The sequence below is a fragment of the Microcaecilia unicolor genome, chromosome 1, assembly GCF_901765095.1.
Source record: "Microcaecilia unicolor chromosome 1, aMicUni1.1, whole genome shotgun sequence".
Taxonomy (NCBI): domain Eukaryota; kingdom Metazoa; phylum Chordata; class Amphibia; order Gymnophiona; family Siphonopidae; genus Microcaecilia; species Microcaecilia unicolor.
Genome location: NC_044031.1, coordinates 626127021 through 626154113, shown reverse-complemented (window position 1 = coordinate 626154113; position 27093 = coordinate 626127021). Strand labels below are relative to the sequence as shown.

The following is a 27093-nucleotide window of genomic DNA, read 5'->3' as shown; positions in this document are numbered from 1 at the left end:
ATTCATGGAAGAGAGTGTGTATCAACAACTTGGAAAGCTAAAGGTGGACAAAGCCATGGGACCAGACGCGATCCACCCCAGAATATTGAGGGAGCTCAGAGAGGTTCTGGCGGGTCCTCTTAAAGATTTGTTTAATAAATCCTTGGAGACGGGAGAGGTTCCGAGGGATTGGAGAACGGCGGATGTGGTCCCTCTTCACAAAAGTGGTGAGAGGGAAGAAGCTGGAAACTACAGGCCGGTAAGCCTCACTTCGGTTATTGGAAAAGTAATGGAAGCCATGCTGAAGGAAAGGATAGTGAATTTCCTGAAAGCCAATAAGTTGCAAGATCCGAGACAACATGGTTTTACCAGAGGGAAATCGTGCCAAACAAATCTCATTGAATTCTTTGATTGGGTAACTGGAGAATTAAATAATCGACATGCTATAGAAGTAATCTACTTAGATTTTAGCAAAGCTTTTGACACGGTTCCCCACAGAAGGCTCTTAAATAAACTCGATGGGCTGAAGATAGGTCCCGAAGTGGTGAACTGGATTAGGAACTGGTTGACGGACAGACGACAGAGGGTGGTGGTAAATGGAGTTCGCTCGGAGGAGGGAAAGGTGAGTAGTGGAGTGCCTCAGGGATCGGTGCTGGGGCCGATTCTGTTCAATATATTTGTGAGTGACATTGCCGTAGGGTTAGAAGGTAAAGTTTGCCTATTTGCGGATGATACTAAGATTTGCAACAGAGTGGACACCCGGGAGGGAGTGGAAAGCATGAAAAAGGATCTGAGGAAGCTAGAAGAATGGTCTAAGGTTTGGCAATTAAAATTCAATGCGAAGAAATGCAAAGTGATGCACTTAGGGAGTTGAAACCCATGAGAGACTTATGTGTTAGGCGGTGAGAGTCTGATAGGTACTGAGGGGGAGAGGGATCTTGGGGTGATAGTATCCGAGGATCTCACGGCGACGAAACAGTGTGACAAGGCGGTGGCTGTAGCGAGAAGGTTGCTAGGCTGTATAGAGAGAGGTGTGATCAGCAAAAGAAAGGAAGTGTTGATGCCCCTGTACAAGTCGTTGGTCAGGCCCCACCTGGAGTATTGTGTTCAGTTTTGGAGGCCGTACCTTGCGAAGGATGTTAAAAAAATGGAAGCGGTGCAAAGAAAAGCTACGAGAATGGTACAGGATTTGCGTTCCAAGATGTATGAGGAGAGACTTGCTGACCTGAACATGTATACCCTGGAGGAAAGGAGGAACAGGGGTGATATGATACAGACATTCAAATATTTGAAAGGTATTAATCCGCAAACAAATCTTTTCCGGAGATGGGAAGGCGGTAGAACGAGAGGACATGAAATGAGGTTGAAGGGGGGCAGCCTCAGGAAAGATGTCAGGAAGTATTTTTTCACGGAGAGGGTGGTGGATGCTTGGAATGCCCTCCTGCGGGAGGTGGTGGAGATGAAAACGGTAACGGAATTCAAACATGCATGGGATATGCATAAAGGAATCCTGTGCAGAAGGAATGGATCCTCAGAAGCTTAGCCGAAATTGGGTGGCGGAGCAGGTGGGGGGAAGAGGGGTTGGTGGTTGGGAGGCGAGGATAGTGGAGGGCAGACTTATACGGTCTGTGCCAAAGCCGGTGATGGGAGGTGGGACTGGTGGTTGGGAGGCGGGAAGTACTGCTGCGCAGACATGTACGGTCTGTGCCCTGAATAAGGCAGGTACAAATCAAGGTAAGGTTTACACATATGTTTGTCTTGTTGGGCAGACTGGATGGACCGTGCAGGTCTTTTTCTGCCGTCATCTACTATGTTACTATGTTAAAACCTTTGCAGCTGCTCTTTTCAGCTTTTTGTTAACCAATTCCACATTTTATCACAATTAAGAATATAAGAATAGCCATATTGGGTCAGCCCATCTAGTCTAGTATCCTGCTTCCAGGTCACAAGTACTTGACAGAATCCCAAATAGTAACAACATTCTCTGCTACCAATCCCAGGGCAAGCAGTGGCTTCCCCATGTCTCTCTAATAACTGACTATGGACTTTTCTTCCAGGAACTTGTCCAAACCATTTTTAAGCCCAGACATGCTAACTAATTGCTGTTACCATATCCTCTGACAATGAGTTCTAGAGCGTAATTATTAATTGAATGAACAAATATTTCCTCCTATTTGTTTTAAAAGTATTTCCACATAACTGCATTGAGTCCACTAGTCTTTGAATGTTTAAAATAAAAATCAATTCACTTCTACTCATTCTACACCACTCAGGATTTCATAGACCTCAATCATATCTCCCCCTCAGCCATGTCTTTTCCAAGCAGCCCTACTCTCCTTTCCTCATATGAGAAGAGTTCCATCACTTATCATTTTGATGGCTCTTCTTTGAACCTTTTCTAATTCTGCTATATATTTTTTAAAGATACAGCGACCAGAATTGAACGCAATACTCAACATGATGTTGTATCATGGAGCGATACAGTGGCATTATGTTATTCTTCATCTCATTTTCCATCCCTTTCCTAATAATTCCTAGCATCTTGCTTGGTTTTTTGGCCACCGCCACACACTTATGTAATAGAAGATTTCAGCGTATTGTCTACAATGACACCTAGATCGTTTGCTTGAGTGCTTACTCCTAAAGTGGCCCCTAGCATCAGGAAACTATGATTCAGATTATTCTTCCCAAAATGCATCACTTTGCATTTGTCCACATTAATTTTATCTGCCATTTGGATTTTCAGTCTTCCAGTTTCCTAAGGTCTTCCTGCAATTGTTTACAGTCTGTATGTATTTTAACAACTTTGAATAGTTGTGTGTCATCTACAAATTTATTCACCTCACACTTCATTCCCATTGCTAAATCATTTATTCTTTGCTCTTCTTTCCACCTTTGTAAACAAGTGGAATGCATGTGGTCTGGGCTTCCAAGATGGTAATTTTAAAAACAATTTTATCTCCCTAGCGATGCCTTAATTAACATTTATCCAGTCAATATTGGGGTAATTGAAATCAGTCCTTTTTAAATGCTATCCAAATGTTATAGATTGATGGTCACTGTAGAGCAACAAGGGCCAACACCATACCCCAAACTATCACAAAAAAAAAAAAAAAACTGGAGAAAAAAGACCTCAGTCAACAGAAACATGAAATAGCCAGCTCTAGATTCATTCATCAGTCAAAAAACTTCCCCTCCCCCTTTCCAATTTGTTCCACCCTATCTTTGTAATATAAATTGTACTCTGGCAACACAAGGTCCCTTTTAATACAGGGTGTTACGAAACTAGCACACAGTTAAGATGTGGAAACAAGCTACGGTGTTAAGGGGTTTACTGTAGCAGATTGGTGAGGTAATTTCCCATGGCTAAATTTATGCTGTCTTTGGCCACTGCCTTATCACTTTATTTGATTACACCTGGACATCAAAGTCTCTCTTGCTCTATCGCATGCAGATCTTTTGAATTTCTTCACCCAAAAGACATAATTACCAAGTATTCAACTAGTTCCAGCTTTTGTAGAACACTTCTAATTTTAAGGTTTATTACATATTTTATTTCTTGGGATTTATTAACTATCTTTATGAAGAGACCAAGGCAGAGTTACTGTAGGTAGAGCCTGACATAATATTTACAATTTTGTTAACAGCATAACAAAAGTAAAATGACCAAATATAAAAAAATACAATAAATGAGATAAACTTGGAAATGGCAAACTGAAACCTAGGAGTGGCCTAGTGGTTAGGGTGGGGAGGGGGCAAAGGCGCTCGTCAGAAGCGTCCTGTATGGACGGCCTTACCCCCCCCCCCCCCACCGAGGTCGCCGCTGCTCCCCGCTTTCGCTCGTATAAAATAAAAAATTAAAACAAAACTAAAAGGTTTAGCAGCCCCGGTCCCCCTCCCTTTCTGTCTCTCTCTGAACTCCTCCCATAGCTCCGCCTCCTGGCATTCTCCGCCCCGTGCCCCGCCCCCTGAGCTCATCGCCACCGCTCCCCCCCTCTGCTTTACCGACCCGCGCAGCGCCTCTCACCTCTGTGTGAAGGCGCTGCACGGGATGGAACAGCTGATCGGCGATCACTGCTGCCTCCTCCGACGTCTCTCTCTGTTCTTCCTGGGCCCGCCCTACGTCAGAGGAGGGCGGGCCCAGGAAGAACAGAGAGAGACGTCGGAGGAGACAGCAGTGATCGCCGATCAGCTGTTCCATCCCGTGCAGCGCCTTCACACAGAAGGGAGAGGCGCTGCGCAGGTCGGTAAAGCGGAGGGGGGTCTGGTAGAGGGGGGGAGCGGCGGCGACGAGCTCAGGGGGGCGGGGCTATGGGAGGAGTACAGAGAAAGACAGGAAGGGAGGGGGACCGGGGCTGCTAAACTTTTTAGTTATGTTTTAATTTTTTATTTTATACAAGTGGAAGCGGGGAGCAGCGGCGACCTCGGGGGGGGTGGGGGGCAAGGCCAGGCCGTCCATACAGGACGCTTCTGACGAGCGCCTTTGCCTCCTCCCGATCCTTTTTCGATTTTGTGTTCATTTTTTATTTTATGCAGAGGGAAGCAGGGAGCCACTGTTTGTTTTTTTTGCTGTTTTGGACGTTTGTGGCATGCGCAGAGCAGCCAGCATAACGCTTGGCTGCTCTGCGCATGCTTTAGGGGCCGATTACCGACGGGGATTACGAATCTTTGACACATTGTACTTTTCAATACCGCACCGAACATGTGCGACTTGTTTTTTTGCTGCATGCTTCGTTTTTTCAAATTCGTTAAGGACTTTAACGTTTTAGATTTTTTTACGTATGGTTGATGCATCTGGGCCTGAGTTCGATTCCCACTTCAGGCACAGGCAGCTCCTTATGACTCTGGGCAAGTCACTTAACCCTCCATTGCCCCATGTAAGCCGACTGAGCCTGCCATGAGTGGGAAAGCGTGGGGTACAAATGTAACAAAAAAAACAAAAAAACACATGATTCAGTATCAGAAATATACACAATTAACAGAGCGATTGTGTAATAGAAATATGATCCCATCTAGCCCAAGGTTTGATGAATGGCGTCTTCAGCATTTGAGTATGGTAAATCTATAACAAGCTCAGCAATCTTGGAAGGTAACAGGGACTCAAGGAGACCAGCTGTGTACATCCTATGCTGCACAGTACCACTGTCTGTTATTCTGTACACATACCTGGGAAGAGGCGCAGCAAGCTGAAAGTCAGGGTTCAAATCATAGCGACACTCCTTGCAACCTTGGACAAGTCACTTAACCTTCCATTGCCTCAGGTACAAAATGAGATTGTATGTCCTCCAGGAAGAGGGAACTACCTAATGTACCTGAATGTAACTCACCTTTAACTACTACTGAAAAGGCCTGAGCTAAAACCATCCAGGCAAGCTTACAGAATATCTACACTGAATATGCAGGACATACATATGTAAAATTATGCATATTCAAAGTGGTTAATTCTGTAAACTTCACTGGCTGGGGGTCCTCCACAACAGGTTTGGAAACCACTGCTCTAAAAACAAGAGGTCAGATGAGACTTAGACTAGATTCAGAAGCATCAGGAAATATTTCACTAGAGAAAGAGTGATGAACGCATGGAATTAAAATAGTGGAGGCAGCAGAAGAGAGGATCCAAGGGTACACAGAAAGACAGCAATAGAGAAGCACACAAGGACCTTCAAGAATGGGACAATCAAATTGCCTTTAATAAATCGACTCAACATGTCTCTCAAATGCTATGATTTATTTGGCAGTTTCGGCTACAAATCACAGTGTTTGAAGACATATTTGATTCTGCAATATGCTGTTTGCCTTTGATGATTTGACTTCCCTTGTCCAAGCAACATCTATTAACAACATGCTTAGGCACTTTTATTTATGTTTGGAAAGAGATTTTCTTTTTGGCTTTGTTCTCAAGTGCCTTGAATTCGAGTGACCCCTGATGCAGGCGTACACATGCTGAAACATGGCCTGTGTCGGGTCGATTTATTAAAGGCAATTTGATTGTCCCATTTTTGAAGGTCCTCGAGTGCTTCTTTTTAGCTGTATGAAAGCAGTGGAGACACAAACAGAGAATTTAAGAAAGCCTAAGAAAAGCAGAGAAGACTGCTGTGGTACTACAATAAGAAAGAAAGTGATTAGATGGGCCATGTTTCTATGAATGCAGAGTTAAGACGTTTTAAGTATTTCCTAACTCAATTTTATATATCTGCTTTCAATCCTGTTGGAAATGACATAAATGCCAATTAAAATGTAATTAAGATACAATTAAAATGTAATTAAGATACACTCACATACCAGAGTACCTGGGCATTAATTTAATGTGGTTATCAGTGCTAACATTCATCTAAAAACTGAAGTACTCACAGTCTGCCCTTCTCTTAGCCGTCACATGCCGCCAGTGTGAACCTGAATATACTGTCACAATGGCCCCATCGCACAATCTTTTTTCTTCGTTTTGACATTTTGAAATTACCCTGTCATTCTTACTTCCTGATTTACTTCCCCTGTCATTAACCCATGCATGGCTCTCTGTCTCCCTGGAAAACATGTATATCTCATGGTTTTGCTGATTTCCATATTCAAACATAAGGCACCCAATCAATCTGCTTCATCTCACATTTTCTAAATCAAAGAATGAAGGAAACCAGCTCTGATATGAGCCCGTATCATATATGACAAATGCTGGAACAATTATTGACACTCTATACACAGGCAACTGGTGACTCAGATGTCTAGGGAGGAGCTAAAGCAGGGTGGAACAGAGAATGGAATGGCAAGTTGGGATGGCAACACTTGTGTCAGCACTTATGAACATAGCTGGGAAGGCCCCCCTTGACTGTGTCCCTCTGCCACCCCCACATACCTCTCTTAATGATTGTAATACACAAGCTGAACACACTTACAGAATTATCTGCCAAAAATATTGTTCCATTTGTCTCCTCCCCTCAACATCCTGCATCGCCCCTGTCTCGCTCTCCTCCCACTATCAACCAGTATCTTTCCTTCAATCTTCTACTATCCAGTATTGTCTCATTCTTCTTTCCCTCACCCCACCATCACTTCATCTCTGTGTCCGTCCCCCCAAACATCAACCACCATCACATTTGCCATTTTCTCTCCCTCTTCTCCCCCCCCCCCCCCCCACCATGGACTTCCCCTCTTACTTGCTCACTCTGCCTGCTGGGAAGCTGATCCCCCCCCCCCCCCCCCCAAATACACACACACTCGGTAGCTATAAACAATGAGAAACCACAGGACCATAGCCCTCTGTGTGCCACTAGCTGCTAGGCAGATAGCTCCCCCCATGATGTAACTTCCTGTTTCGGAGGGCAGGATAAACAGAAACACCAGTGGTGGTCCTACAGTTTCTCACTGTTTGCAGCTATCAAGTGGGGGAATTGGAGGCCCAGTAGCCAAAGTGAGCACGTGAAGAACCGGGTGGGATGCACGGAGGGGAAGGTAGTGATTTCTTGTTGCCTCTGAAGACTTGAGAAGACAGCTACACAGCACGAGAGCAAATGCCCACAGGGAGGATAAGGTAGTGGTTGGGGCTGGGGATCTTAGCTTCCCCAAGCCTCTTATAAAGGGCGCCTAAGATTATACATGAACGACATTTATGTTTTAGAGGAAAAGGCATAACAACATAACAGCCATACTGGGGCAGACCAATGGTCCATCTAGCCCAATATCCTGTTTCCAACAGCAGCCAATCCACATCACAAATACTTGACAGAAACCCAAATAGTACAACATTCCATGCTACCGATCCCAGGTACAAGCAGAGGCTTCCCTCATGTTTATGGTAATAGCAGACTATGGACTTTTACTCCAGGAACTTGTCCAAACCATTTTAAAACCCAGACATGCTAACCACTGTTACCGCAGCCTCTGTTAACGAGATACAGAGTTTAACTATTTGGACTTTCCTCTAGGAACTTGTCCAAACCTTTTTTAAAACCCAGATACGCAAAGAATTCATTCAATCTCTCCGCTATGGCCTTGTCTTCCCTGAGTGCCCCTTTTGCTCCTTCAAGATCTAATGGTCCCACGGATTCCCTCACAGGCTTTCTGCTTCTGATGCACCTGAAAAGGGTTTTACTATGAATTTTTGGATCCACAGCAAGTAATTCTTCATATTCTCTTTAAGCCTCATCAGTGCTTTGCATCTAGCTTGACACTGCTTATGTTGTTTCTTATTTTCTTCATTCGGATCCTTTTTCCATTCTTTGAAGGATGCTCTTTTGGCTCCAATAACCTCTTTCATGTCACCTTTTAACCATGTTGGCTGTCGTTTGCTCTTCTTCCAACCTTTAATACATGGAATACATTTGGTCTGGGCTTCCACAATGGTTTTTTAAACTACATCCAAACCCGATTTAAAGTCCTAACCTTTGCAGCCGACCCTTTCAGCTTCTTTTTAATCAATTGCCTCATTTTGTCATAGTCACCCTTTTGAAAATTGAATACTGCTACAGTAGATTTCTTTATTGACCTCACTCCAGATTTCAGCTCAAATTCGATCATGTTATGATTGTTTCCCAGAAGATCCAACACTGTTACCTCTTGTACCATGCCCTACATTCCACTAAGGACTAGATCTAAAATAGCTCCTCCTCTTGTTAGTTCTTGGACCAGTTGCTCCAAGAAGCAGTCATTTATTACATCTAAGAATATTAGCTCCCTAGCACTACCTGATGTAACATTAATCCAGTCAATATTAAGATAACTGAAATTACCCCTTATTATAATGTTGCTCAAGTTGCCAGCTTTCCTAATTTCTGTAAACATTTGTTCATCCGTCCGTTCGTTATGTCCTGGTGGAGGGTAGTACAGCCCTACCAGTATACACCTTCCCTTCACACATGGAATTTCTATCCTCAAGGCTCCACGCTGCTGTTTCTTGTAGACTGATTATGTTTGACTCAATTCCATTTTTAACATATAGAACCCTCCTCCAATTTGATCCTCTATATCACTGCGATATAATTTGTGCCCTGCTAACACAGTGTCCTATTGATTCTCCTCCTTCCACCAGGTCTCAGAAATGCCTAATATATATACCTCTTCATTTAGTGCTATATACTCCAACACTCCCATCTTATTTTTAGCATTTGTACATACACTTCAAACTGTGCTTTTTCCTACAATCCCACTTCCCCAGAATGTTGCCCAGTTCCTAACAAATCAAAATCTTTCATCCTTCCACCATTATCTCAACCACACATTGAGTCTGAGGAGTTCTGCTTGCGATGTGGAACAGGGAGCATTTCCAGAAATGCTATTCTGGAGGATCTGAATTTCAGTTTTCTACCTAACAGCCTAAATTTGGCTTCCAGAACCTCCCCTTCCATATTTTTTATGTCATTGGTACCCACATCTAGCAAGACAGCAGGCTCCTCCCCAAAACTATTTAAAATCTTATCTAGGTGACATTCTTGCCTGGTTCCAGTCATTCCTCATCACTTCAAATTTTTTCCATCATCACCACTAATAGGAAATCCTCCAACATCCCTCTTCATTGTGGGGTTTCCCAGGGATCAGTCCTTTTCCCACTTCTCTTCAACATTTTCATAAGCCCTTTGGCAACAATACTGCAAGATTACAATATCCATTTTTACATCTACACCAATGACATTCTGTTGATTTATTCTGTATACCCCCTTGTTATGAATCTATACCCACTTCACGATGCATTATAGTTGCCTGTAGCTCGGTTATCAATGAATCGACTTGTCCTCAATCCTACCAAGTTCACTGCCTGCTGGATTTCAGGATTTGCATCTAAACCCACAGGTCCACTCTCGCTTTTTATCAATCACTTCAGTAGAATCTTTTCCCTACCTGGGTATTATTTTGGATTCTAAACTGGCCTTTGATTCCCAGAATTCTCAAATAAAAAGTTTTCTTCTGGCTCCGTAGGCTACGCTCTGACATTTTCTGGATTTCCCACCTTGAATATTGTAATACAGTTTAAGCTGGTCTGCACAGTCTCAACCTTCGTCGCTTACAAACTTTACAAAATTCAGCCGTTCCGTCTACTGCTTAATGCTGAACGGTTGACTTTGTCACCCCACTCATGATTCAGGTTCATTGGCTTCCTATGATGTTTCGCATACAATTTAAAATTCTTATTCTTACTCACAAGACACAATATCTAGCATCCTCAGTCATTCCTTACACCCCTTCTCAGACTATGTGATCTCTGCAAGCCAATCGACTAGTACTCCCCTCCACTAGGAAAGTCCATTATGAAGCAAACACAAACTTCCACATTCTTTTTCTTAGCCTCTTCTCTTTGGAACAGAGAAGGGCAATGAAAATGATAACGGGGGTGGAACAACTTCCCTATGAGGAAAGGCTGAAACATCTTGGGCTCTTCAGCTTGGAGAAAAGATGGCTGAAGGGAGATATGATGGAGGTATATACAATAATGAGTGGAGTGGAACGGGTAGACGTGAATTGCTTGTTTACTCTTTCCAAAAATACTAGGACTAGGGGACATGCAATGATGCTACAAAGTAGTAAATTTAAAACGAATCGGATAAAATATTTCTTCACTCAACATTTAGAGAATGTGGTAAAAGCAGTTAGCATAGCGGGATTTAAAAAAGATTTGGATATCTTCCTAAAAGAAAAGTCCATAAGTCATTATGAAAATGGACTTGGGAAAATCCACTGCTTATTTCTAGGATAAGCATCATAAAATGTATTGCATGGTTTTGGGATCTTGCCAGGTACCTGTGATCTGGATTGGCCACTGTTGGAAACAGGATACTGGGCTTGATGGACCTTTGGTCTGTCCCAGTATGGCAACACTTACGTACTTACATATGTGCTAAATTACACTCCAAGTGAAGAAATATTTTTTTCTAAATTACTTAGTAGCTTCATTGGGTGCCATCCTAGTCCTTTTAGAAGAGTAACAAACAATTCATGTCTACCTGTTCCACTCAGTATTTTATAGATCTCTTATCATATCTCCCCTCAGATGTCTCTTCTCCAAGCTGAAGAGACCTATGTAACATTGATTTTTAAAAAGTGTTCCAGAGGTAATCCAAGAAATTATATACCAGCGCTAAGCAAAATGGGAAAGACAAAGATCTGTAGATGAAGTGGGCTAGAAATGTTATAAAAATTACAGAGCATACATAAGCATGAATTAATGAAACAAAGCCAACATGGATTTAGTGAAGGGAAATCTTCTCTCAACAATCTACTACATTTTTTGAAGAGGTGAACAAACATGTGGATAAAGTTGAACCAGTCGATATTGTGTATCTGGATTTTCAAAAGGCATTGACAAAGTACCTCATGAAAGACTCCTGAGGAAGTTAGAAAGTCATGGGATAGGAGGCAATGTCCTATTGTGGATTAGAAGATAGAAAATAAAAAGTAGGGTTAAATGGTCAGTATTCTCAATGGAGAAAGGTAGATAGTGTGGTTCCACAGGGGTCTTATACAGTCCACTGCTGTGAAACATTTTACACAATGCTCACAAATTAGATCACCCCTTTCTTCAAACAAGAACACTGGCTACACATATCATACCGCATCACCTACAAATTACTTCTCCAGGTTTATAAAGATCTACTTCCATCTGCTCCTGAATATATACCTTCTCATGTCACATGCCTCTCAGCAGTCCCTTCTTCATCTTCCTTCTCCCACAGCCATAACACTGGACACTATTTGGGCCACTTCTTTTGCCTATACTGGTCCGAATGCTGAAACACTCTTGCCACCTCTTGTTAAATCATAACCATCCTACCAGGCATTTTAAGTAACTTTTAAAATCTTGGCTTTTTGCCCAAGCCTTCCCCTTCCTGATTTAGACTATTTTCCACTCTTGCTCTCTTGTTGTGCTCCTCTTGAGCTTTTGTTGTTAATCAATTAGCTGTGATTGGCGGTGTATCAAATCAAATAAATAAATAAGCAGTGCATTTTTCCAAGTCCATCTTAATGGCTTATGGACTTTTGTGTTAGGAAATTATCTAAATCTTTTTTAAATAAGCTAACTACTTTTGCCACATTCTCTGGCAACAAATTTTGAGTGAAGAAATATTTTCTCTGTTTTGTTTTAAATTTACTACTTTGAAGCTTCATTGTATGCCCCCTAGTCCAAGTAATTTTGGAAAGAGTAAACAAGTGATTTACTTCTACCCGTTTCACTTAACTCAGTATTTTATAGACCTCTATCATATTATCGTCAGCCGTCCCTTCTCCAAGCTGAACAGCTAGCCGCGCCGCTTTAGCCTTTCCTCATAGGGAAGTTGTCCCATCCCCTTTATCATTTGTCACCCTTCTCTGTACCTTTTCTAATTCCACTATATCTTTTTTGAGATACGGTGACCAAATTGCACACAATATTCGAGGCGCGGTCGCACCATTGAGCGATACAAAGGCGTTATAAAGTCCTCATTTTTGTTTTCCATTCCTTTCCTAATAATACCTAACATTCTATTTGCTTTCTTAGCTGCCGCTGAACACTGAGCAGAAAGTTTCAGCATTACATCAATGATGACAGCTAGATCCTTTCCCTGGTTGCTGACTCCTAATGTGGAACCTTGCATCCCATAGCTATAATTCAGGTTCCTCTTTCCCAAACGCATCACTTTGCACTTGCTCACATTAAACTTCATCTGCCATTTGGATGCTCAGTCCTCTTGTAATTTTTCACAATCCTCTTGTGATTTAACAACTTTGAATAACTTTGTGTCATCAGCAAATTTAATTACCTCAATAGTTACTCCCATCTCTAGATCATTTATAAATATGTTAAAAAGCAGCAGTCCCAGCAGACCCCTGGGGTCTGAGAATACTGACCATTTAACCCTACACTGTCAATCACAACCTACTTCTTGACACACTGTTCTCATTTGGGTTCCAGGGCTCTGTCCTCTCCTGGTTCTCCTCTTATCTCTCCCATCGTACCTTCAGAGTACACTCTCATGGTTCGTCCTCCTCCCCTATCCCGCTCTCTGTTGGAGTTCCTCAGGGATCTGTCCTTGGGCCCCTCCTTTTCTCAATCTACACTTCTTCCTTAGGCTCCCTGATCTCATCTCATGGTTTCCACTATCATCTTTATGCTGATGACATCCAGCTGTATCTCTCCACACCAGACATCACTGCGGAAACCCAGGCCAAAGTATCGGCCTGCTTATCCGACATTGCTGCCTGGATGTCCAACCGCCACCTGAAACTGAACATGGCCAAGACTGAACTTATTGTTTTCCCACCCAAACCCACTTCTCCTCTCCCTTCACTCTCTATCTCAGTTGATAACACCCTCATCATCCCCATCTCATCTGCCCGCAACCTCGGCGTCATCTTCGACTCCTCCCTCTCCTTCTCTGCGCATATCCAGCAGATAGCCAAGACCTGTCGCTTCTTCCTCTACAACATTAGCAAAATTTGCCCTTTCCTCTCTGAGCACACCACCTGAACTCTCATCCACTCTCTCTCATTACCTCTCGCCTTGACTACTGCAACCTACTCCTCACCGGCCTCCCACTAAGCCACCTATCCCCCCCTTCAGTCCATCCAGAACTCTGCCACACGTCTCATCTTCCGCCTTGACCGATATACTCATATCACCCCTCTCCTCAAGTCACTTCACTGGCTTCCGATCAGATACCGCATACAGTTCAAGCTTCTCCTACTAACTTACAAATGCACTCGATCTGCAGCCCCTCCTTACCTCTCTACCCTCAACTCCCCTTACGTCCCTACCCGTAACCTCCACTCTCAAGACAAATCCCTCCTTTCAGTACCATTCTCCACCACTGCCAACTCTAGGCTCCGCCCTTTCTGCCTCACCTCACCCCATGCTTGGAACAAACTCCCTGAGCCCATACGCCAGGCCCCCTCCCTACCCATCTTCAAATCATTGCTCAAAACCCACCTCTTCAATGTCGCTTTCGGCACCTAATCACAACACCTCTACTCAGGAAATCTAGACTACCCAACTTGACATTTCGTCCTTTAGATTGTAAGCTCTTCTGAGCAGGGACCGTCCTTAGTTATTAGTTTGTACAGCGCTGCGTAACCCTAGTAGCGCTCTAGAAATGTTAAGTAGTAGTTCTCTGTTTTCTATCTTTTAACCAGTTTTTAATCCACAATAGGACACTACCTCCTATCCCATGACTCTCCAATTTCCTCTGGAGTCTTTCATGAGGTACTTTGTGAAATGCCTTTTGAAAATCTAGATATACAATATCAACCAACTCACCTTTATCCACATGTTTGTTCACCCCTTCAAAGAAATGTAGTAGATTGGTGAGGCAAGATTTCCCTTCACTAAATTCATGTTGACTTTGTCTCATTAATCCATGCTTATGAATATGCTCTGTATATCTCTATCATAGCTCCCCTCTCGAGCCTTTCTTCCAAAGTATACATATTGAGATCTTTATGAATACGAATAATAGGCACTGAGCTGTAACATAGCAAATAATAAAAGCAGCAACATGAAATCAGAGATCGTGTTTATTTCAGTAGGATTTAGCGCAGTAGAGCCCCAGATTATTCATATTTGAATTTAAATCTACATTCAGCCAAATGTGAAATAATGCACTATATAAAGCACTATTTAGGACTGACTGAATCAAATCAAATATGTATATTCTATACAGCCTTAATTTAATATTTTGTTTTGTTCTCCAGCTAGGCCCTGCTGTGCCTTCTAGAGACAATCTGTTAATGTCATTAAATCAATGGTTAGATACTGGAAACAGATACTGGGTTAAGCATAAATCACTGCAGTGAGTAAAGGCAGATCAAATATTCACTTGCAAAGAGTGCTACAAACGTTAACTTGTTAGAAGACCAGGTCCAGGCCAGAATATCTGAACTTTGGTAACCATTTTGCACAATGGATTACCGTCCCACAGCACACTCCTGCAATACAGCTAAACCACTTAAAATCAGAAGGACACTCTGCTAAAAATTATTTGAGAAACAAAAATGACTGGAGAAGACTGTCCTCCGCAACCCCTAGCACACCAAAATCTTCCAGGTACAGGGATGAAAACCAGCCCAGAACAAAAGAAAACAATAAAAATAAACACAACAACCTATCCAGACCGGGAAACTGCACAGGCTGCCTGTCTACCCTCTGCTGAGACTGAGAAAATACTGGCTATACATGGCTAGGCACAGGTTATATGTACATAGTTTCAAGTTTACTGTTCTCAGTCTCCCTCTGCTGGTAGGCGAGCATAACCCAAGCGTCTTGACCGGTCTGGAGGGTTGATGAGGAACTATAAATTTCTACTGCAGAAGGTCAAGGCAGGATGACAAAAGTGAAGCATGATATATGTTAGCCTGGGCAGGCTGCCCAGCATCAGTCAAAATGACTTATATGACACTCTTCCAAAAGGCACTTAATAAAATCAATAAATCAATCCTTAATTACATTTTCAGCAGCACCAAAAGTCCCACTATCAAAATTTAAATAAACAAATCAGCATAACTAGGAAAGAGGAAAAACACAAGTGGAAAAAAAAAGAAAACATTAAAAATGGTCACTGAACATGGACTATCATGGGCAAATTTCAAATTGCTTTATAAAAGATGAAATGCTAAGAGGAACTATCTTATTGTACAACCAGCCTCAGCATAATCAAAGGAACAACAAAATGTCAATCCTCCATCAGTAACGGGATAATTTTAAAAAGCATTGAGAGGATCACATAGCACTGCACTGCCACATCTGCCCATTGCTTTGAAAACCTGGTGCAATTTCCCCTAAATGGTGAAGGTGTGTGGCGTCAGTTCCACTGATTTTGGGGCCACAACAATGTTGATAAAGTCTCTACAGAGAAAGAATGAAAAAGTGAAAGTCCCAGATAGCAAGATGGCCAAAGTTTACAGTTCCCCCCAAGCCCTTCAGTGGATTCAACACAGGCTGCAGAAATAATGGTGGCGGAGATGGCAGAAGTCGAAGAGGACCTAGACAAAAGTGCAAGGTTTATATTCCAAGTTTGAGTCGGTTCATGAGCGCCTCGATAGTTCTGGATTAAAGTTTGATCAGCATCTGCAGCACATGAGTTACTTGAGAACAGAGTTGAACTGACAGCTAGCCAAGCAATTTTCAGAAATGGAAACTAAAATCGCTCGAGAAGAAACCAGTGGCCTAGTGGTTAGGGTGGTGGACTTTGGTCCTGGGGAACTGAGGAACTGAGTTCAATTCCCACTTCAGGCACAGGCAGCTCCTTGTGACTCTGGGCAAGTCACTTAACCCTCCATTGCCCCATGTAAGCCGCATTGAGCCTGCCATGAGTGGGAAAGCGCGGGGTACAAATGTAACCAAAAAAAAAAATCTGTGATTACATGGCATACTAGACACACTTTTAGAGAGCACGTTGGTCATTTTTTTGGAATCCTGGTTTACTCAATCCTTGCACTGGGATTGCCCTCGGGACCACTTCGTGTACAAAGAGTTTAGAGGACAGGCCCGCCACACCAAAATGGCACCAAACTGCGAGCTGTGACACTTAAAATTGTAAATTATGGACATATGAATGTGGTGTTGTGGGCAATTTGCTTGGGGAAGTCCCTTATTTATGAAGATAAAAAGATCCTATGCTTCCAGGATTACGCAGCCCGGGTGACATCTCTGAGAAGATTTAGGCGCCAATTATAGAATGTGCTTAGTTGATATTTCAGCGCCTAAATCTGCATGCATCCATTTACACCAACTAAAACATGGCGTAAATCCCGGCACATAGATTTAGGCGCACTGGGCCATATTCTATAACTAGGCGCCTAAATTTCAGAATGCCCACGAAATGCCCATTCCCCACCCATAACCTCTCCCCTTTTTGCCTGCGCGCGTTAGAAGTTCAGCACACATCTTTACAGAATACACTTAGCGAGCTGTGTGCCTAAATTCTTATCAGTGCCAATAAGTGCTCATTATTGCTTAAGTACTGATATCAGTGCTCATTAGCTTGTTAAAAAGCCAATTAAGTTACTCGCGCTGTTATAGAATCCGCACTGATTTTGGCACCTAAATATAAGCGCACTATATAGAATCCATGGGTTAGTGGCAACATTCAGCTGCAATCCAGATGAGCTACAACAGACCTAAACAGATAGCTTTATAAAGTGTCACTGCTTATTGTTAAAAAATGAAATTCTGCCTACAGCACAGAGATCCTAATTTCCATACAAAGAGAACCAGTTTCAATTACACTCTTGAATATCACCCCCAAAGTTCAGAAGTACTCTCCAGACATGAACACTCATAACCACTCAGCACACACAGAGTCGCAATACAGGATCATCTGTACACGACGCTGAACTCCAGAAACCTCTCAGCACACACAGAGTCGCAATACAGGATCATCTGTACACGACACTGAACTCTAGAAACCTCTCTCAGCATGCAGTCACAATACAGGATCATCTGTACACGACACTGAACTCCAGAAACCTCTCTTAGCATGCAGTCACAATACAGGATCATCTGTACACGACACTGAACTCCAGAAACCTCTCTCAGCATGCAGTCACAATACAGGATCATCTGTACACAACACTGAACTCTAGAAACCTCTCAGCACACAGAGTCGCAATACAAGGTAATTTGTACATTACAGTGAACTCCAGAAACGTCTCAGAACACAGAATCATAATACAGGATCATCTGTACACTACAATGAACTCCAAGAAAAAGTGGAGTATGGGAATGAGAGGCTGTGAAGGTAATAGAAACTACCTTTTACATATGATGGGAATATCAAGTCCAAACTTAAAGCCCACTGCTTTTGACTCCTAACCACTGCTCACTTGCCCTGTCCTTTTATCCTCACCCTTAATTGTTCTGTCTGCCTGTCTTATCTAGATTGTAAGCTCTTTGAGCAGGGACTGTGTTTTTTGTGTATGGTGTACAGCGCTGCATATGCCTTGTAGCGCTATAGAAATGATAAGTAGTAGTAATATCCAAAGAACTGATCATGGTGGCTAGAAAATGAAGCTGCTCACCTGTCTTAACACAGCATCCAGTAAAACTGTTGGTGACATCATTGCGCTCTCCAAGAATGGAACAGCTTTCCCACAGCTTAGAACTATCTGAGCACACACAGCCCTTTTCATGAACAACGGCTTCCTCAGATAGCGGCACAGCTCATCAAGTAATGCAACTATCTATGAAAAACACCTGTTACACACGTCAGCAACTGTGTTTTTTCCATCAACAAGCAGGATTGAGTGAAGCACCCAAGTAGGTGGCTCCCAACTTAAAGGCCCTGTAGGTAAAGTCCGCATCACTAAAGATCAGATGATGCAAGAGTTGCTTATATCATAAAAGGCAAGTTGGTCACTTACTGCTCTAAGCCAAAGCATGAATAAAAGACCAAAGGAGATACTTTGTACACACTGTCAAAGAAAGTACATTTCAGAAAGTGCTAGAGTAGTCTCAGTGGTTTCTATTTCATCAGAGTTGTCTCTACTGGCTAAAAGGACACCAGTCTACACGTAATTAAATTGAATACAAGATGACAGCCAATAACTAGGGTCCACTTTGCCACTGGAACAGCAAGTCAGCTGGGATTAGAGGAGACAAACAGCTTCTTAGATTATTTTATGGAGTGTATTTTTTTCCAGATAGTAAACAATAGCTTGTTTACAGTCCATAAGGCCTTTTGTGTGGTTTAAGATAAAAATCAGGTAGTGTTATTAGTTTACTTAGGTTAAAGGGCATGAGCACCTTTGGCAAGAATTTAGGATGAGTATGGAGTACTTACTTATTACAATGAAACTGCACATAAGATCCATAACTGACTAAAGCTAGAAATTCACCAATTCTATCTGAAGTCATGACTGCAAAATAAATAAAAACCCAGAACCTTTCAAATAAAAGGTTCTTCAAACCGCATGACTCTACAGGCTGAAATGGAAGTTTCATAAGATCCCATGACATAAGAGGCTTCTGAGTCACTGGTTTCAGAAGAAGCCAGTTGGTGAGTTTCAAGAGTGAGAAGTTGGAATTTATCAATGAAGACAGGACAGGCTGAGAGAGCACTACAGGAAGTTTATAGAGTCTTAAATGATAAAGATGATAAAAATATTGCAGTACAGTAGAAGGGAGACTACTGAAGTGGTCTTGTTCATTGGTCACTCACGCTCCATAATGACAACCTTTTCTACTTGAAACCATATGAACATCTTCTGGAAGGTTTTTATGCTGCTATTCATATGCCCTGAATGTGAGATGAAAAAAACTTAACCCACTTCTCTCTTATCAATGCTAAGGAACGATGAAGCCCAATCAGAAGGAGAACACAAGGATCTTGTGAGGAAGGGAAACCAGTTCCAGCAAGCCAGTAGATGGCAATGACCATCATTCTGCTAGGCTTTCCCTGAAACTTCCGCAAGTTTTTTGCTATTAGAGGGATGGGCAGATAGGTATAGAGGAGAGGCCAAGCCCAGGTAATGCTCAGTTCATCCCCTGAATTAGGAAGAACATAGTAACTCGATTGTGTGTTTGAATCTACTCATTTATCGTGGAGCACATAGGCAGATCTTCAGAGAGTAAATATTGCTCTCAGCTCCAGATGACTGATCTAGAGAATTCTCATGGCTTTTGTAGGCTCCAGGAGACCTCCCCCCCACCTCAACACTACAAGTATCTGTTGTCAGGAGAAAAGAATATTCCTGCAGTGCAAAGGGAGCACCTTGTTATAGGTTTATTATGGATGCCCACCAGTTCAGAATGGTATGAAAGGATCAAACAGATGAATTTTGGAAATGAGTGTGGGCTATATTAATTTAATTGGAACGTGCGGTCTCACTGCATCTTTTCATTCTCAGTCAATAAAAAAGAACCATATGCACGGCATTATCCATGTGGCCTAACAGCTGTAAGCAGGTTCTGGTTGAGACCTATAGGGACCACCAATTATTTTAAGACAGCTTCTACATTCTGACTTGTAAAAGAGAAAGTTTTTGCCTCATCTGTACACAAAAGAGTTCCTATAAATAAGAGTGGATATATTTTTTTTTAACCCATCATTTGAAGGAAATAAATTCTTATATTTCTCAAGGAAACAGCTAATTTAGTCATAGAAACTTCCAACAGCCAGGTGTTGAGATACTGACACACTAGATTCCCCTGCTTGTGGAGATAACCATCGAGCATTTGATGAAATTGAGCAAGCTAAAGAAAGTTTCAAGAGAAGTACAGGTAATGAGTGGAGAAAAAGACCATAAACTGCTACTAAGGTAGATATGGGGAAACCACTACTTATCCCTGGGATCGGTAGCCTGGAATCTCGCTCTTCTTTGGGATTCTGCCTGGAATCTTGCTCCTCTCTGGGATTCTGCCTGGTACTTGTGATCTGGATTAGCCACTGCTGGAAGCAGGATATAGGGCTAGATGGACCAGTACGGTTATTCGTATGTGGAATGAATTGGAGCATATGTTTTAAGTCTTACAAACACATTCAGTTCCCTTTGACAAGGTGGAAGTCATAGAGAAGTGTGCTCATTTTGAACTTTTCCTTACAAAAAAAACCACAGTAATGTAGTAAATGATAGCAGATAAAGACCGCATAGCCATCTACTCTAACTAATAAGGTGGTTAGGATAGTAACTACTATTCTGTGCAGGTTATTGTCTTTTCTGAAGTATGAAAGTTATTTAAGTTTTGTTTTGATCCCATTCCCCTGCGACATAGGGATTCTCTGTGTTTGTCCCATACCTTGAATTCATCACTTTTTGTCTCCACTCCCTCCACTGGGAAGGCAAATCAAGGGACAAGCGGAGGCATGGCACTGGTCTATCGATCCCACTTTGCCACCGAGACTACTGCCGAGCCCATGACGACCCAACTTGAAATTGCCGCGATCCGAATCCACAACAAAACCCTGCTTGATCACCTGAACTGTGTCTTGTTTTATAGACCACCAGGTAATTGGAACGAAGGCCAGACAAACTTCACTGACTTCATTTCAAACACTTGTGCAACCAACTCCAATATGGGAAAATTAGGTTCTTACCTTGGTAATTTTCTTTCCTTTAGTCATAGCAGATGAAGCCATTACGTATGGGTTATGTCCATCAACCAGCAGGGGAGATAGAGAGCACTCAAACTTTCACAGTGCCCTCTTGGCCAGCTAGCTCCACTGCCTCTTCAGTATTTGAAGCTTCCAAAGCAGTATGGCAAACCACAATGGGAATCACAAGAGCTTTCCTCACAGCGAACGATGGCCCATCACAAGGGCATGAACTCATAAAGGAGGGAATGCACATCCTCCTGGAGGGAATAAACTCATCCTCCTTATTGTATAAGTGGAGGGGAACACACGCGCCTCCTGGAGGGAATCACACATCCTCCCAACACACTGGAGGGAATGAACTCATCCTCCTATTTATAGAACTGGAGGGGAACACACGCGCCTCCTGGAGGGAATGAACACATCCTCCTAAATTTAAACTGAACATGAATCCTGAAGATTGTTTTCCAACTTTCTCCCAAGGAAAGAACTTCAGGAAATTAGAACAGAACCTGAAAAACAGATTCACAGCATACAGACAATCATACAGGGAGGGCTCATGGCTTCATCTGCTATGACTAAAGGAAAGAAAATTACCAAGGTAAGAACCTAATTTTCTCTTCCTTGTCATCAAGCAGATGAAGCCATTACGTATGGGATGTAACAAAGCAATCCCTAGATAGGGTGGGAACAAGCCACACCACGCGCTAGCACTTGTGCACCAAAACGTGCATCCCTCCTGGCAGCCACATCCAGCCTGTAATGTCGGGCAAAGGAGAGCTTAGAAGCCCATGTTGCTGCACTGCATATCTCTTGAAGAGAGAGTGCTCCAGTTTCAGCACAAGAGGAAGAAATCGCTCTAGTAGAATGTGCCTAAAAGGCTACAGGCGGAACCCTGCCGGCCAGCAGATAAGCTGAAAAGATAGTTTCTTTGAGCCAGCGGGCAATAGTGGCTTTAGACGCTGGAGACCCTCTGCGAGAACCGGATAGCAAAACAAACAGATGATCAGAAGTCCTGAAAGAGTTAGTAACTTGCAGATACTGCAGCAGAGTCCTGCGCACATCCAAAAGGTGCAGCTGCCCAAAAGATTCTGGAAACTCTTCCTCTGAAAAAGAGGGCAAGAAAATAGGCTTGTTTAAGTGAAAGGCTGAAACCACCTTAGGCATAAAGGAAGGCACGGTCCGAACCGTGACTCCGGACTCTGAAAATTGCAGAAATGGGTCTCTACAGGTCAGCGCCTGGAGCTCTGACACCCGTCTCGCCGAGGTAATGGCCACCAGAAAAACGGCCTTCAGTGTCAAGTCTTTCTCCGATGCTCGCCGAAGCGGCTCAAAAGGAGATGCCTGCAGGGTTTTCAAAACTAGCCCCAGGTTCCAAGCTGGACAGGGTGCTCGCACTGGAGGTCGGAGCCGAAGCACCCCTCTAAGAAACCGTGCCACATCTGGGTGAGCAGCCAAAGACACGCCTTCCACCTTACCACGAAGGGAGGCCAACGCTGCCACCTGCACCCGCAGGGAATTATAGGCCAAGCCTTTTTGTACACCTTCCTGCAAAAAGTCCAGAATCGGCGAGACAGGAGCCCGCATTGGAACAATGGCTCTGGAAGCACACCAAGACTCAAACCGGCACCAAATCCTGGCATAAGCCACGGAAGTGGACCGCTTGTGGGCTTGCAGGAGAGTGGAAATAACTTTATTGGAATAACCTTTATCCCTCAATTGCGCCCTCTCAATAGCCATGCCGTAAGACCAAAGCGGCCGGCATCCTCCATGGCTACCGGTCCCTGAGTCAACAGGTTCGGTACCAGAGGTAACGGCAGAGGAGCCTCCAGGAGCATCTGTCGGAGGTCTGCATACCAAGGTCTCCTTGGCCAATCCGGGGCGATGAGGACCACTTCTCCTGGGTGCAGCCAAATCCGCAAGAGCAGGCGCCCTATCAAGGGCCATGGGGGAAACACATAAAGTAGACCTGGAGGCCAGGGTTCAGCCAAGGCATCCAACCCCGCCGAGCAAGGATCTCTCCGTCTGCTGAAGATGCACGGGACTTTGGTATTGGCACTTGTCGCCATTAGATCCATCACGGGCTTGCCCCATTTGGCACAGATCTGCAGGAATACTTCGTCTGCCAGATTCCATTCTGCTGGATCGATCTGATGCCTGCTCAGAGAATCGGCCTGCACATTGCTCTGACCTGCAATATGAGCTGCCGACAGACACTGAAGATGCAGCTCGGCCCACTGGCAAATCAGTTCGGCCTGCGCGGCTAGTGCTCTGCACCTTGTTCCGCCTTGTCGATTTATATAGGCCACCGTTGTCGTGTTGTCCGATATCACTCTGACAGCCAATCCTTCCAAGGTCACTTGAAAGGCCAGAAGCGCCTGAAACACCGCTTTCAACTCTTGGCGGTTGATGGACCACTCCGACTCCTCGGGTGTCCACAGACACTGGGCATGCTTCCCCTTGCAGTGTGCGCCCCAGCCCTTCAGGCTGGCATCTGTTACCACTAGGCACCAAACGGGGAGCGTCAGCGGCATTCCTCGCCGCAGCATGCTGTCCGAGAGCCACCACTCCATGCTGAGACGGGCCGCAGGGAGCCAAGTAAGTCTGCATTGGTAATCCTGAGAAATAGGAGACCATCTCCGGAGAAGGGAATACTGTAGAGGTCTCAGGTGCGCTCTCGCCCAGGGTACCACTTCCATCGTGGCTGTCATCGATCCCAGCAGCTGGACAATGTCCCAAGCTCGCGGGCGGGGCATCCTCAGGAGCAGACGGACCTGATTCTGAAGCTTGCACCGCCTTAGCTCGGGTAGGAACACATAGCCCGAGACTGTGTCGAACCTGGCCCCCAAAAACTCTAGAGATTGTGAAGGGGACAGGTGACTTTTGGCCATATTGACGACCCAGCCTAGAGATTGCAGTACTGAGACCACTCTGGCTGTAGCTTGTAAGCTCTCTGTTGCAGAGTCTGCTCTGATGAGCCAGTCGTCTAGGTACGGGTGAACCCTGATACCTTCTCGCCTGAGAAAAGCAGCTACTACCACCATTACCTTCGAAAAGGTTCGGGGAGCTGTGGCGAGGCCAAAACGCAAAGGCCCTGAACTGGAAATGTTTTCCCAACACCGCAAACCTCAGAAACTTATGGTGCGGGGGCCAAATTGGTATGTGCAAGTAAGCTTCTTTCAGGTCTAGAGACGTGAGAAACTCTCCTGGCTGAACCACCGCAATGACGGAGTGCAGGGATTCCATGTGGAAATGCCGCACTCTCAGGGACTTGTTCACTTCTTTTAAGTCCAGAATAGTGCGAAAGGACCCACCTTTTCGCGGCACCACAAAGTAGATGGAGTATCGGCCGCAGCCTTGCTCGGCAGGAGGCACCGGGGTCACTGCCCCTAACTGAATCAGACCTTGTAAAGTCTCCTCCACCGCCGCCCGTTTGACGGCAGAACCGCATCGGGACTCCACAAACACGTCTCTTACTGGGGCGTTGAATTCTATGCGGTGTAAGCAAAATGGCGCCCGCTGCCAGCTCAGAGCGGGAAGAAACATCGCTCGCCATGCTCGGGCCGGCTCCTACGCCAATACAGCACGATTTACAGAGCCCTGCTGCTGATTTGCGCTTGCCACAAGTGGAACAGCGCTTTACATTGTCCGCAGCCATCACCGAGAAACGGCGGTAAAATCCAAAATGGCGGTTTCACGCCAAAATCGCCCCAATCGCGGGCCCACCCCGGAGGAGTTGGAAATCACTCTTACCTCAAAGGATCTAGTGTACAACTACGATCCTGCTGAAAATCAGGTCAAAAACCTCTGTTCCAGCGTCTCTGCGTTTAAAAACGCGACGCGACTTTTTTTTTTTTAAGCTGTGAGGAAAGCAGAGGTATTGAAGACTCCGGAGGCTCAGATGAGTGGGAAAGGCAAGGAAAGGGCGAACCTATATGCCTGCATCCACTGTTGGTGGGTAAGGACAGGGAAAGCAAGGCAATATGTCCACATCCACAGAGGTATGGGTAAGGCAGGGAAAGGGCTAACCTATGTGCCTTTAAAGTGAAGCTGCTATAGCCTCCAACACCCCGGTTAACAACTGGCAAGCCAGGAACCACCTCCCGGCAGATTTTTCTGGAGCTTGAACAAGCTGCAGCCACCCTGCTAAGGGAGATAGAGAATACTGGAGAGGCAGTGGAGCTAGCTGGCCAAGAGGGCACTGTGAAAGTTTGAGTGCTCTCTATCTCCCCTGCTGGTTGATGGACATAACCCATACGTAATGGCTTCATCTGCTTGATGACAAGGAAACTAGTATTTGGAGACATTGACCTTCACCTAGAAGACCCAAACTACTACTACTACTATTTAGCATTTCTATAGCGCTACAAGGCGTACGCAGCGCTGCACAAACATAGAAGAAAGACAGTCCCTGCTCAAAGAGCTTACAATCTAATAGACAAAAAATAAAGTAAGCAAATCAAATCAATTAATGTGTACAGGAAGGAGGAGAGGAGGGTAGGTGGAGGCGAGTGGTTACAAGTCAAAAGTAATGTTAAAGAGGTGGGCTTTCAGTCTAAATTTAAAGGTGGCAAAGGATGGGGCAAGACGTAGGGGCTCAGGAAGTTTATTCCAGGCGTAGGGTGCAGCGAGACAGAAGGCGCGAAGTCTGGAGTTGGCAGTAGTGGAGAAGGGAACAGATAAGAAGGATTTATCCATGGAGCGGAGTGCAAGGGAAGGGGTGTAGGGAAGGACGAGTGTGGAGAGATACTGGGGAGCTGCAGAGTGAGTACATTTATAGGTTAGTAGAAGAAGTTTGAACAGGATGTGAAAACGGATAGGGAGCCAGTGAAGCGACTTGAGGAGAGGGGTAGTATGAGTAAAGCGACCCTGGCGGAAGACAAGACGGGCAGAGAATTTAAGGAATTCCTCCGCTTACGGGATCTCGGATGGCCATGGATGCAAGCGGCCCATATGAAGGGGCACACACTCAACCTCATCTCACACAAACTGTCAACAGACTAGAACCTAATAATAACAGATATTAAATGGACAGAAACACCACGGACCAATCACTACAAACTAAACCTATCCCTAAAATGGTGGAAGAAGAGTTCAAACTGCAAAAAGAACACACAACCTACAGCACAAGAGACCAAACAGACTTGAAAACATTCTGGCAACAGATATGCAATAACGAATGGACAGCACAAACGGACTCCACATACTACCTCACAGAATGGGATAAAAGATGCAGAAGCATACTAGACGAAACAGCACCCTTGCGAACGGGAACCTCACGTAGGCATAAGTCCATACCATGGTTCAACAATGAACTGAAAACACTAAAAACACAATCCAGGAAACTCGAACGAGCATGGAAAAAAAATAAAAGATGAACACACACTCAATGCATGGAAACAAATACAAAGAAAATACAAATACGCGATAAGACAGACCAAAAGGTCATACTATAAAACTAAAATAGGGCCAGATTACAAAGACACAAAGAAACTATACCAATTCGGGAACAAACTATTAGACATCACAGTGGTCACTACAATCAATACAGACATCCCATCTGCAGACAAACTTGCTAAATACTTCAATGAAAAAATTGCAAGCCTACGCAACACTCTACCTCAGGACAATACCGATTATCGATAACTTCATCAATGGCTTGGACCCAACCCTTAGAGAATACCCAGCTGACTGAACTTGGTCAAACTTCGCTCTCCTCACCGCCGAAACAGTTACCCAGGCGATCAAAAGGTTCTCCAACACCCACTGTAAATTGGATACCTGCCCCAGCTACCTAATAAAATCCGCCCCTAACCGCTTCATAGCGGACCTCACATCCTACCTAAACTACATGCTTCAACAAGGTCTATTCCCTAAGGAACATGGCAACATCCTACTCACCCCAATACCAAAAGATACCAAGAAAAATACAAACGAAATCAACTACCACCCAGTAGCATATCCCACTGGTAATTAAATTGATGGAAAGCATGGTAACCAAACAACTTACTGATTATATAAACAAATTCACAACATTACATGAATCACAATCAGGATTCCGCCCCCTCCATAGCACTGAAACAGTACTAATTACTCTCCTAGCCAAATTCAAACAGGAAATAGCAACAGG

At 44.1% G+C, this 27093-nt stretch overlaps 1 protein-coding gene across 3 annotated transcripts in view; it reads right to left on the bottom strand.

Annotated features, from left to right (window-relative positions):
* Nucleotides 1-27093, bottom strand: part of GRINA (glutamate ionotropic receptor NMDA type subunit associated protein 1) — a 146244-nt gene that overhangs the window by 99239 nt on the left and 19912 nt on the right. Inside the window, exon 1 of one of the 3 annotated variants that reach the window (XM_030220604.1) lies at nt 6331-6353. The exons of the other annotated variants lie outside the window; for them this stretch is intronic. The gene's annotated coding sequence lies outside the window, so the exon portion shown is untranslated. Of the gene's footprint in view, nt 1-6330; nt 6354-27093 lie in introns of those variants that run through there. 3 annotated transcript variants of the gene reach the window in all.